The sequence below is a fragment of the Mesoplodon bidens genome, assembly GCF_964165515.1.
Source record: "Mesoplodon bidens genome assembly, chromosome: 1".
Classification (NCBI taxonomy): Eukaryota; Metazoa; Chordata; class Mammalia; order Artiodactyla; family Ziphiidae; genus Mesoplodon; species Mesoplodon bidens.
The window spans coordinates 207,704,586-207,717,198 of NC_138176.1; the positions used below are offsets into that span (position 1 = coordinate 207,704,586).

At 41.0% G+C, this 12,613-nt stretch overlaps 1 protein-coding gene across 3 annotated transcripts in view; it reads left to right on the forward strand.

Annotated features, from left to right (window-relative positions):
- The window catches only part of GRID2 (glutamate ionotropic receptor delta type subunit 2), a gene marked incomplete at its 3' end in the record, with an annotated part of 1,358,095 nt that overhangs the window by 840,173 nt on the left and 505,309 nt on the right, over positions 1–12,613 (forward strand). The gene's annotated exons all lie outside the window — the stretch shown is intronic.

Here is a 12,613-nt window from a genome sequence, read left to right on the forward strand (position 1 = left end):
TGTTGGCAATCTGTATATCTTCTTTGGAGAAATGTCTGTTTAGTTATATTTAGGTCACAGGCTCCCGGGACGGGCGGTATGGATAGTGACCTGTGCTCACACACAGGCTTCTTGGTGGCGGCAGCAGCAGCCTTAGCGTCTCACGCCCATCTCTGGAGCTCCTTTAGGCGGCGCTCTGAATCCCCTCTCCTCGCGCACTGGAAACAAAGAGGGAAGAAAAAGTCTCTTGCCTCTTCGGCAGCTCCAGACATTTTCCCGGACTCCCTCCCGTCTAGCCGTGGTGCCCTAACCCCTTCAGGCTGTGTTCACGCCGCCAACCCCGGTCCTCTCCCTGCGCTCCGACCGAAGCCTGAGCCTCAGCTCCTAGCCCCGCCCGCCCTGGCGGCTGAGCAGACAAGCCTCTCGGGCTGGTGAGTGCCGGTCAGCACCGATACTCTGTGCGGGAATCTCTCCACTTTGCCCTCCGCACCCCTGTTGCTGTGCTCTCCTCTGCGGCTCGGAAGCGCCGCCCCCCCCACCCCCGCCACCCGCAGTCTCCGCCCGCGAAGGGGCTTCTTGTGTGTGGAAACCTTTCCTCCTTCGCGGCTCCCTCCCACTGGTGCAGGTCCCGTCCCTATTCTTTTGTCTCTGTTTTTTCTTTTTTCTTTTGCCCTCCCCAGGTACGTGGGGGAGTTTCTTGCCTTTTGGGGGGTCTGAGGTCTTCTGCCAGCGTTCAGTAGGTGTTCTGTAGGAGTTGTTCCACGTGTAGATGTATTTCTGGTGTATCTCTGGGGAGGAAGGTGATCTCCGCGTCTTACTCCTCTGCCGCCTTGAAGGTCTCCCTCCAGCACTTTAAATATATCATGCCACTGCCTTCTGGCCTGCAACATTTCTGTAGAAAAATCAGCTGATAGCCTTATGAGGGTTCCATTGTATATGACTCTTTGTTTTTTTCTTTCTGTCTTTAAAATTCTCTGTTTAAGTTTTGCTGTTTTAATGACATTATGTCTTGGTAAGCATCTGTTTGGATACATCTTACTCAGTGCCCTCTGTTCTTCCTGTACCTGGATATCTGTTTCTTTCTTCAGGTTTGGGAGGTTTTCAGCCATAGTTTCATCAAATACATTTTCAACCCCCTTCTCTTTTTCTTCTCCTTCTGGGACCCCTATAATGCAAATGTTGGTACACTCAAAGTTATCTCAGAGATCTCTTAAACTATTCTGATATTTAAATTTGTTTTTCTTTTCGCTGTTGTGATCAAGTGATTTCCATTATCTATCTTCCAGATTACTTATGCTTTCTTCTGTATTACTTAGTCTTGTATTCATTCCTTTTAGTGTGTTTTTCATTTCAGTTATTTTATTCTTCAGTTCGGATTGGTTCTTTTTTATATTTTCTAGCTCCTTGTTAAAATTCTGTGTTCTTCTACGCTTTTCCCTAATTCAGTTAGCATTCTTGTCATTAATGCTTTAAATACTTTATATGGTAAATTGTTTATTTCTGTTTTATTATGTATTTTTGAGGGGTTTTCTCTTGCTCTTTCAATTGAGACCAATTCCTCTGTCTTCTCATTTGCTTAACTTTCTCTGTCTCTATGAATTTAGGGGAAACAGTTACCTATTGTAGTCTTCAAGGAGTGTCCTTACATGGGAGCATCCATGTATAGTCTGTGTGTGCCCAGTGCCTTTGGTGGGAGGGCTGGATTTGACATGAATGCAAGTCACATTTTTCCTCATGGTGTGCTGGTAGCTGCCAGCTGCCAGTGACTATTGCCTACCGATGGGGTATGGGGTCAGATCCAAAGTTGCTGGAACAGAAGCCCTGAAGTTTGGGTACAAGGTGGCTCCATTCCCTTCAAGGATGTGCTCTCCCCTCTTTCAGCTTCGGCACCCCTGCCCCAGAGGAGAGCGGTGCTGGAGCAATAGGGGCCCATGTGGGCTCTCAGCTCATCATGGGGCATGGGCTTCAGAAGGTTGGCTGTAGACAGAGGTCCAGGCTGTCTCTGATGTGCTGCCTGTGTAGTGCCAGCAATGGCTGCCCCCTCCCTGCCCGGAGGCTGCCCCAGATCTGAGTCATCTCTGTGTTCCAAGGTCTACCACTTTCCTCAGTCTTGGCAGCCCTATATCCAGTGCAGAGCTGTGACATGAAATAAGCAAGGCTGGAACAATCAAGAGGCTCAGGCTGGGGCAGATGCTAGGGTGGTCGCAGAAAACCCGGCAGCCACGAGTGCAGTCTCACTCTCTCCTCTCCACGCTGCCTTGGGCGCAAGCCAGAGGATGCACACCCTTCACGAGCTGAGCTCAGGCTTCCCACAGCCCCCCTGTTAACCTCAGTAGCCCTCCAACCAGCCAAGGGGGCCTGTCTGCCCTTTGTCAGACCTCAGGCCTGTGGAGCCCAATACGTGACTTGAACTGCCCATGCCCCAGGGAGGATGTCTGCCCATGTAACCTCTCTTTTCCTCTGAGTCCCCTCCCGTGGTCACAGGTCCTAACCTGATAATTTCTCTGTTCTTCTACCCAATTACATGTGAAATCTTTCTTACAGCCTTGGTTGTATCGGAGTCTTTCTACCATTTTCCAGTTAGTTTTCAGTGAGAATAGTCCCACATGTAAAGGTATTTTTGATGTGTTCGTGGGGAGAGGTGACTTCTATATCTTCTTATTCCTTTGTCTTGATTGATCTCCCCTTGTTGACTTTTTTGTAAAAATTGTATACTTAGAGTAATGTAAATATATTACTTTGCTTTTCGTGTTAAGCACTATGTACCATTTAGAATTATAAACCTGAGGACAGAGAGAACATTTAGGAAAACATAATGTGTCTTACTAGAAACAGTATTGACTTGGAATATAAGATAGCCTTTTGACAAAAATGTGTGCAAATAAACTTCTTGCCACAAGAGCTTTGAAAATGTAGTCAATGCCCTTGGAACAGTCTTCTTGTGGACTCTTCAATGTATCCTCAAATTCAGGGCATTTGAATCATGAAGTGGGTAAAATGGTGTCAATTTTAATTTAATTTAGTTCCACATACATTTTTTGAGCAATCACTGTGATATGCATGTGTTATATTGGACACGCAGCTGACATCGTCTAGAGGAAAATGTATGAGGCACAAAAGAAGGAGGCTTCAATTCAGGTTTCTCAGATAACTAGCTGTCTGGGCCTCAGTTTCTTATTCTCTGAGGTGTAGACAGCATGACCAAAATGTTAGCAGTTTCTTATTTCCTGCTCAGTTTGCTTCAAGTTTCTATTATGAATGAATATTTGAGTATATATGTATATTTGTAAATATGTATGTATATATCTGTATGCACATACACACACATATAAATGTTACATGGCAACTCAAGTTTTCCTAAACATTTTTATACGAATTAAGTTTTATGTTTTTTTTCTTTTTTATTTTTTGGCATAGTGTATTCTAGTGTTTATCTACAAATTATATTTCTTTTCTGGGTATAAAATGTAGTATCTTCTTTCTCTCAGGGATTTTTCTCACTGAAATTAACTTATGAAACATGAGGGCATCAGGGCACACTGCTGAGTCTGGCATCTCCCAGTGTGTTCACAGTCTTGCTGGGCTTATGTTTATTTAACAGGGTATCCTTAGTTACCAAGCATGTTTGCAGGTTGCAAGGAACCTAGGAATATGTATAAGGAAATTAGACAAATGTCATTAATATTTGATGTTATATATGATCTTCCAAAAGTATCTCTCAGTTACTTTGCAGTTTCAAATATAGGGATAAATCCTTCTGCCTCGTAAAGAGAGTGAAACAAATACTTAGGAAATTGTCTTTCTTCTTTTTTCCAACTTATCCTATCCATAAAGGAACATCAAACTTCTGCCTTTTCAGGAACTGATTATCCAGTGGTAAATTATTCCTGACCTTTGATCTACTCTTTTTTTCTTCTCTTCTTCTTTTCATATTTGATACCCACTGGTATTTCTATACAGAGTGTATAGGATGAAATCCAAACCAATTTACATGGTATTTTTCAAAAGGTTTACTCTGGAGGCAATTATTACTGTCAGTTTAATGGACATTTAAAAACTATATGTGTTATTCATATTATCAATGTCACGTCAGTTGTATCAAGAGATTTTTTAAAAAACTGCAACTATGCATGCACAAAGATAATGACTGCTTATCACCACCTGGCCAGCACACATTTTTACCAAGGCTCTGATTTCAGTGTTGAGCTGAGGATAGATGAAACTTTAAAAAAAGCTCAAACACATGGGAATATTTTTAGGCAAGCGAATATCAGAGAGGTTAAGTCTGAGTCATATAAGAAGGGGCTACAGTTAAAGGGTTTATTTGCTTGAAATACTGACCTCTCAAGCACCCTTTATATCCACGTGAGAGCAGGTTTTACTAATTACACAGGCTAACAGCTCATTAAGAATACAGCATAGGGGGAGACCTTCAAGATGGCGGAAGAGTAACACGCAGAGATCACCTTCCTCCCCACAAATACATCAGAAATACATCTACACGTGGAACAGCTCCTACAGAACACCTACTGAACGCTGGCAGAAGACCTCAGACCTCCCAAAAGGCAAGAAACTCCCCACGTACCTGGGTAGGGCAAAAGAAAAAAGAATAAACAGAGACAAAAGAATAGGGACGGGACCTGCGCCAGTGGGAGGGAGCCGTGAAGGAGGAAAGGTTTTCACACACTAGAAGCCCCTTCGCGGGCGGAGACTGTGGGTGGCGGAGGGGGAAAGCTTCGGAGTAGCGGAGGAGAGCGCAGCCACAGGGGTGCGGAGGGCAAATCGGAGAGATTCCCGCACAGAGGATCGGTGCCGACCGGCACTCACCAGCCCGAGAGGCTTGTCTGCTCGGCCGGGGCGGGCGGGGCTGGGAGCTGAGGCTCGGGCTTCGGTCGGAGCGCAGGGAGAGGACTGGGGTTGGCGGCGTGAACACAGCCTGGAGGGGTTAGGGCACCACGGCTAGGCAGGAGGGAGTCCGGGAAAAAGTCTGGAGCTGCCGAAGAGGCAAGAGACTTTTTCTTCCCTCTTTGTTTCCTGGTGAGCGAGGAGAGGGGATTAAGAGCGCCGCTTAAAGGAGCTCCAGAGACGGGCGCGAGCTGCGGCTAAAAGCGCGGACTCCAGAGACGGGCATGAGACGCTAAGGCTGCTGCTGCCGCCACCAGGAAGCCTGTGTGCGAGCACAGGTCACTATCCACACTGCCCCTCCCAGGAGCCTGGGCGGCCCGCCACACAGCCTGTGTGGTCCCGTGATCCAGGGACAACTTCCCCGGGAGAACGCACGGCGTGCCTCAGGCTGGTGCAACGTCATGCCGGCCTCTGCCACGCAGGCTTGCCCCGCATACGTACCCCTCCCTCCCCCCGACCTGAGTGAGCCAGAGCCCCCGAATGAGCGGCTCCTTTAACCCCGTCCTGTCTGAGCAGAGAACAGATGCTCTCAGGAGACCTACACGCAGAGGCGGGGCCAAATCCAAAGCTGAGCCCCGACAGCTGTGCGAACAAAGAAGAGAAAGGGAAATCTCTCCTAGCAGCCTCAGGAGCGGCAGATTAAAGCTCCACACACAACGTGATGTACCCTGTATCTGTGGACTACCTGAATAGACAACGAATCAGCCCAAATTGAGGAGGTGGACTGTGGGAACAACGATATATATATATATTTTTTCCTCTTTCTCCTTTTGTGAGTGTATGTGTATGCTTCTTCGTGTGATTTTCTCTGTGTAGCTTTGCTTTTACCATTTGTCCTATGGATATGTTTATTTATTTATTTATTTATTTATTTATTTATTTGTATAGTTTTTTTTTTTTTTTTTTTTTTTTTTTTTGGCGGTACACAGGCCCCTCGCTGTTGTGGCCTCTTCTGTTGCGGAGCACAGGCTCCGGACACGCAGGCTCAGTGGCCATGGCTCACGGGCCCAGCCGCTCTGCGGCATGTGGGATCTTCCCAGACTGGGGCACGAACCTGTGTCCCCTGCATCAACAGGCAGACTCTCAACCACTGTGCCATCAGTGAAGCCCCTAGTATAGTTTTTAATGCTTGTTATCATTGGTGGATTCGTTTTATGGTTTGGTTGTGCTCTTTCTTTTTTTCTTGTCTTTTTCTTTTTTTACTACTTTTTAATTTTTTTATAGTTATTTTTTATTTTAATAACTTTATTTTATTTTATTTTATTTTTCTTTCTTTTTTTCTCCTTTTTATTCTGAACCGTGTCTCTGACAGGGTCTGGGTGCTCCAGCAGTGTGTCAGGCCTGTGCCTCTGAGGTAGGAGAGCCGAGTTCTGAACATTGGTCCACCACAGACCTCCTGGCTTCACATAATATCAAATGATGAAAGCTCTCCCAGAGATCTCCATCTCAATGCTAAGACCCAGCTCCACTCAACGACCAGCAAGCTACAGTGCTGGACACCCTGTGCCAAACAACTAGCAAGACAGGAAAAAAAACCCACCCATTAGCGGAGAGGCTGCCTAAAATCATAATAAGGTCACAGGCACCCCAAAACACACCACCAGATGCGGTCCTGCCCACCAGGATGACAAGATCCAGCCTCATCCACCAGAATGAAATCCAAATGAAAATAAATAAGGAAACACAAGCTTTAAATGATACATTAAACAAGATGGACTTAATTGATATTTATAGGACATTCCATCCAAAAACAACAGAATACACTTTCTTCTCAAGTGCTCATGGAACATTCTCCAGGATAGATCATATCTTGGGTCACAAATCAAGTGCTGGTAAATTTAAGAAAATTGAAATCGTATCAAGTATCTTTTCCAACCACAACACTATGAGACTAGATATCAATTACAGGAAAAAATCTGTAAAAAATACAAACACGTGGAGGCTAAATAATACACTACTTAATAACCAAGAGATCACTGAGGAAATCAAATAGGAAATAAAAAATTACCTAGAAACACATAACAATGAAAGCACAACAACCCAAACCCTATAGGATGCAACAAAAGCAGTTCTAATAGGGAAGTATATAGGAATACAATCCTACCTCAAGAAACATCTCAGAAAAACAACCTAACTTTACATCGAAAGCAGTTAGAGAAAGAGGAACAAAAAAACCCCAAAGTTAGCAGAAGGAAACAAATCATAAGAGCAGATCAGAAATAAATGACAGAGAAATGAAGGAAACAGTAGCAAAGATCAATAAAACTAAAAGCTGGTTCTTTGAGAAGATAAACAAAATTGATAAACCATTAGCCAGACTCATCAAGAAAAAAAGGGAGAAGACTCAAATCAATAGAATTAGAAATGAAAAAGAAGTAACAACTGACACTGCAGAAATAAAAAGGATCATGAGAGATTACTACAAGCAACTAAATGCCAATAAAATGGACAACCTGGAAGAAATGACAAATTCTTAGAAAAGCACAACCTTCTGAGACTGAATCAGGAAGAAATAGAAAATATGAACAGACCAATCATGAGTCCTGAAATTGAAACTGATTAAAAATATTGCAACAAATAAAAGCCCAGGACCAGATGGCTTCACAGGCAAATTCTGTCAACATTTAGAGAAGAGCTAACATCTATCCTTCTCAAGCTCTTCCAAAATAGAGCAGGGGAGGAACACTCCCAAACTCATTCTACAAGGCCACCATCACCCTGATACTGAAACCAGACAAAGATGTCACAAAAAACAAAACTACAGACCAATATCACTGTTAAGCATAGATGGAAAAATCCTCAACAAAATACTAGCAAACAGAATCAAACAGTACACTAAAAGGATCATACACCATGAACTAGTGGGTTTTATCCCAGGAATGCAAGGATTCTTCAATATACTCAAAGCAATCAATGTAATACACTATATTAACAAATTGAAGAATAAAAAGCATATGATCATCTCAATAGATGCAGAAGTTTTGAAAAAATTCAACACCAATTTATGATAAAAACCCTCCAGAAAGTAGGCATAGAGGGAACTTACCTCAACATAATAAAGTCCGTTTATGACAAACCCACAGCCAACATCATTCTCAATGGTGAAAAATTGGAACCTTTTCCTCTAAAATCAGGAACAAGACAAGGTTGCCACTCTCACCACTATTATTCAACATAGTTTTTGAAGTTTTAGCCACAGCAATCAGAGAAGAAAAAGAAATAAAAGAATCCAAATCGGAAAAGAAGTAAAACTGTCACTGTTTGCCGATGACATTATACTATACATAGAGAATCTAGCAGCATAAAGATGCTACCAGAAAACTACTAGAGCTAATCAATGAATTTGATAAAGTAGGAGGATACAAAATTAATGCACAGAAATGTCTTGCCTTCTTCTACAATAATGATGAAAAATCTGAAATAGAAAGTAAGGAAACACTCCCATTTACCATTGCAACAAAAAGAATAAAATACCTAGGAATAAACCTACCTAAGGAGGCAAAAGATCTGTATGCAGGAAACTATAAGATACTGATGGGGGCTTCCCTGGTGGCGCAGTGGTTGGGAGTCTGCCTGCCAATGCAGGGCACATGGGTTCGTGCCCCGGTCCGGGAGGATCCCACATGCCACAGAGCGGCTGGGCCCGTGCGCCATGGCCGCTGAGCCTGCGCGTCCGGAGCCTGTGCTCTGCAACGGGAGAGGCCACAACAGTGAGAGGCCTGCATACCGCAAAAAAAAAAAAAAAAAAAAAAGATACTGATGAAAGAAATTAAAGATGATACAAAGAGATGGAGAAATATACCCTGTTCTTGGATTGGAAGAATCAACATTGTGAAAATGACTATATAACCCAAAGCAATCTACAGATTCAGTGCAACCCCTATCAAACTACCAATGGCATTTTTCACAGAACTAGAACAAAAAATTTCACAATTTGTGTGGAAACACAAAAGACCCCGAATAGCAAAAGCAATCTTGAGAAAGAAAAACAGAGCTGGAAGAATCAGGCTCCCTGACCTCTGGCTATACTACAAAGCTACAGTAATCAAGACTGTATGGTACTGGCACAAAAACAGAAATATAGATCAATGGAACAGGATAGAAAGCCCAGAGATAAACCCAGGCACATATGGTCACCTTATTTTTGATAAAGGAGGCAAGAATATACAATGGAGAAAAGACAGCCTCTTCAATAAGTGGTGCTAAGAAAACTGGACAGCTACATGTAAAAGAATGAAATTAGAACACTCCTTAACACCATACACAAAATTAAACTCAAAATGGATTAAAGACCTAAATGTAAAGCCCAACACTCTAAAACTCTTAGAGGAAAACATAGGCAGAACACTCTGTGACATAAATCACAGGAAGATCCTTTTTGGCCCACCTCCTAGAGAAAGGGAAATAAAAACAAAAACAAATGGGACCTAATGAAACTTAAAAGCTTTTGCACAGCAAAGGAAACCATAAACAAGATGAAATGGCAACCTTCAGAATGGGAGAAAATATTTGCAAATGAAGCAACTGACAAAGGATTAATCTCCAAAATTTACAAGCAGCTCATGCAGCTCAATATCAAAAAAACAAACAACCCAGTCCAAAAATGGGCAGAAGACCGAAAGTGTCATTTCTCCAAAGAAGATATACATATTGCCAACAAACACACGAAAGGATGCTCATCATCACTAATCATTATAGAAGTGCAAATCAAAACTACAATGAGGTATCACCTCACATTGCTGAGAGAGTGGCATGGACATGTATACACTACCAAATGTAAATAGGTAGTGGGAAGCAACCGCATAGAACAGGGAGGTCAGCTCGGTGCTTTGTGACCACCTAGAGGGGTGGGATAGGGAGGGTGGGAGGCAGATGCAAGAGGGAGGGGATATGGGGATATATGTATACGTGTAGGTGACTCACCTTGTTATACAGCAGCAGCTAACACAACACTGTAAAGCAATTATACTCTGATAAAGATGTTAAAAAATAAGAAATAGTACTAACACCTTGAAAATAGAGAAAATACAGCATAAAGAAGATAAATTATGAAGTCAAAAAGGTGGAAAAGTAAGTGGAGCCACAGTAAACTAAATGCAGGTTCCCTGATTTATGGGTTTTTTTAATCATGTGCAATGTAGATTAAGTGGACTGAGTTGCTCGGTACCAGATATAAGCCAAACAAAAGACACTGGCCCAGGGTGACCATATGAGTATTGATGGGGAACAATAATAATAATACAGTGCCAGGCAGTCTAGTGGTTAAGTTTAAAATTTTCAGGAGTATAGCATTTTTGCAATGTAGCAATCATACTGATACACAATATCTTTCCTCTTTTTCCTAGAAATAAAGTACTAAGTCAGAAATGTAAGATTCTGATATAATTGGAGATATTACTGAGGCAAATGTGTGATTTTGAGGACAAGAAGAGTGCTTCTAAAAGGATTTCTTAATACCAGTAGTTTGAACTATGTATAGTAATATAAGCTATATTTGTCAAACTCCTACAGAATTTGCCATTTAGACATATTTATGATAATAAGATCCACTGTACTTAACCCAGTCTTTAAAATCTTAAGTGAAAATTGGGTTCCTTGAGATATTAGTACTGAGTGAACATTCAGGATCAGATTCATGTACAAGAATGGGATAGTTCACCCATATCAGACACAGGTAATTAAGAAGCACAAAGGAGAAAGAGATTATTGGAAATTCTGTATGCTCCCCCACCCCCCAAGCCCTTTCTTCCCACATTGGACATACATGCACATTCTGTCTCCAAAAAAGATTTTGTAGGCTTACCTACAAGACAGAGAGAGCATTTACATTATGAAATATCTCCATTTTTGCCCTAGAATGTGTAAAGCTTTAGGACATTTTCCAGGGATCCATAAACCATTAATCCATAGATTCAGAGTTTGTTTACTACTCCAGGTAACAACTAATAATAATAATTCTTTAGGCTGGGACAAACTGCTAAGGGCTTTTATAGATAAGACTCTTCTTCCTAGTAGACATTACTAATCTCTTTACCTGGGATTCCAGTTGACAAGGGCATTAGACTCATTTACCTCCTTTTTTTTCCTCCCCCTGGGCTGCTCCCTCTACCACATACACACACACATGCACACACACACACACATACATATCATAAAATGGGGGAATAGATCCTAGACCAGCTGCTTTAATAACTCTTTTTCTCCCCAAATACTAATCAATGCAATATAATTGAGTCAAATTTACAAAAACATTTTCCAAAACCTGTAAATATTCAAGCATATAATGAAATTTTGCAACCCTTGTAAACTTTAGTTTAAAACAAAAAACAAAAAAACCAAGAAGCATGCCTATAATTTCTAGTAGAACTAGAAACCTTCCAAAATTAAAGAATGAAATAATCATGGAGATGATGATGATGATGATGGTGACAGTAATTAAGCTCTCATAATTTATCAAACACTCTTCTATATTTACTTGTATTATAAGACATAATTATTTTCTGGGGTAGATACTATTATTTTTGCCATTTAACAGATGTAAAATTGGGGCATAGAGAAATTAAATGACTTAGCCAGGTTTGTACAGCTAGTAGATTCTGATGCCATTGATCAAATCCAGGAAGTCTGACTTCAAAATCCATGCTATTGACTGTTAAATCACGTATGAGAAGAGCACAGATATTTCAAATTCAATATATTTTTATTAATAAAACTGGATAATAAACGAGAAGCTATCTTATTAGAAAATAACAGTGGAGGATCAGTTTTGTTGATTATTACTGTTGCAAAAATGAAATAGATTAAATATTGACATCAATGAATAAGGACTAATTTGTTTGAATGACTGTTATGAACTCAGTGTCTTGTGATGGGCTGTAAGACAGATGAAGTAGGAGATACAACAGACAGCATAATACCTGCCAAAAAAGACTAGAGGTTGAGTTACAGGTTATGTCAAATGAGATATATTTAAGTATCAACATCACAGAGGTGAATTGAAGCAATTTACAAACTGAGGTAATTTGTCCAAATATATGTGATTATCATGCCAAAATTCTAAGTTAGAAATACTTTAGTAGAGCGTGACTCACAATGTTATTTTCATTTGTAAAATCCTAAATAATGTGAAGGCTGATAAACTAAACTGAGAAAAGAATGGTAAACAAGAAAGAGAGAAGTATTACCTATATTGCCATCTGTTGGGGAAATGAACATCTGTCATGTTGAATGAAAGATGAAGCTTGGAAATTCCCAAGGAATCACAACAGCTAGAACTACTATTTAAGATCAAAAACAGACTTCAAGACTAATTTAGATTTTTTAATTTGAAAAAGATATTTAAAGGAGGAAAAACAAACCTCCAGTAAGTTAAAAACTATTGCTTTTAAGATTTCCAGACATAATTTTAGATTAAATTAGAAGGGAATTGTGCTAGAGAAAGAGTATTGTCAAAACTTGTTTCCAGAGTACATTCTGTGCTCTCTGGAAGTATCTTGTTTTTTGACTAATAGATCCATGCATGTCACAACATATGTAGGCAAAAATCCTAGCCTAGAATTTAGTTTCAACTCATACATGGCATTTTGAGTACAATTTGCTTCTTTGCGTCAAAATTTCATTTTCTCTAGAGTGGATGGGATTGGATTAAGTGATACTCAAGGCTACTTTCAATTGTACTCCTATTAATGCTATGTATCTATTAAAAATATCCTGTTAATAATTGCATGCT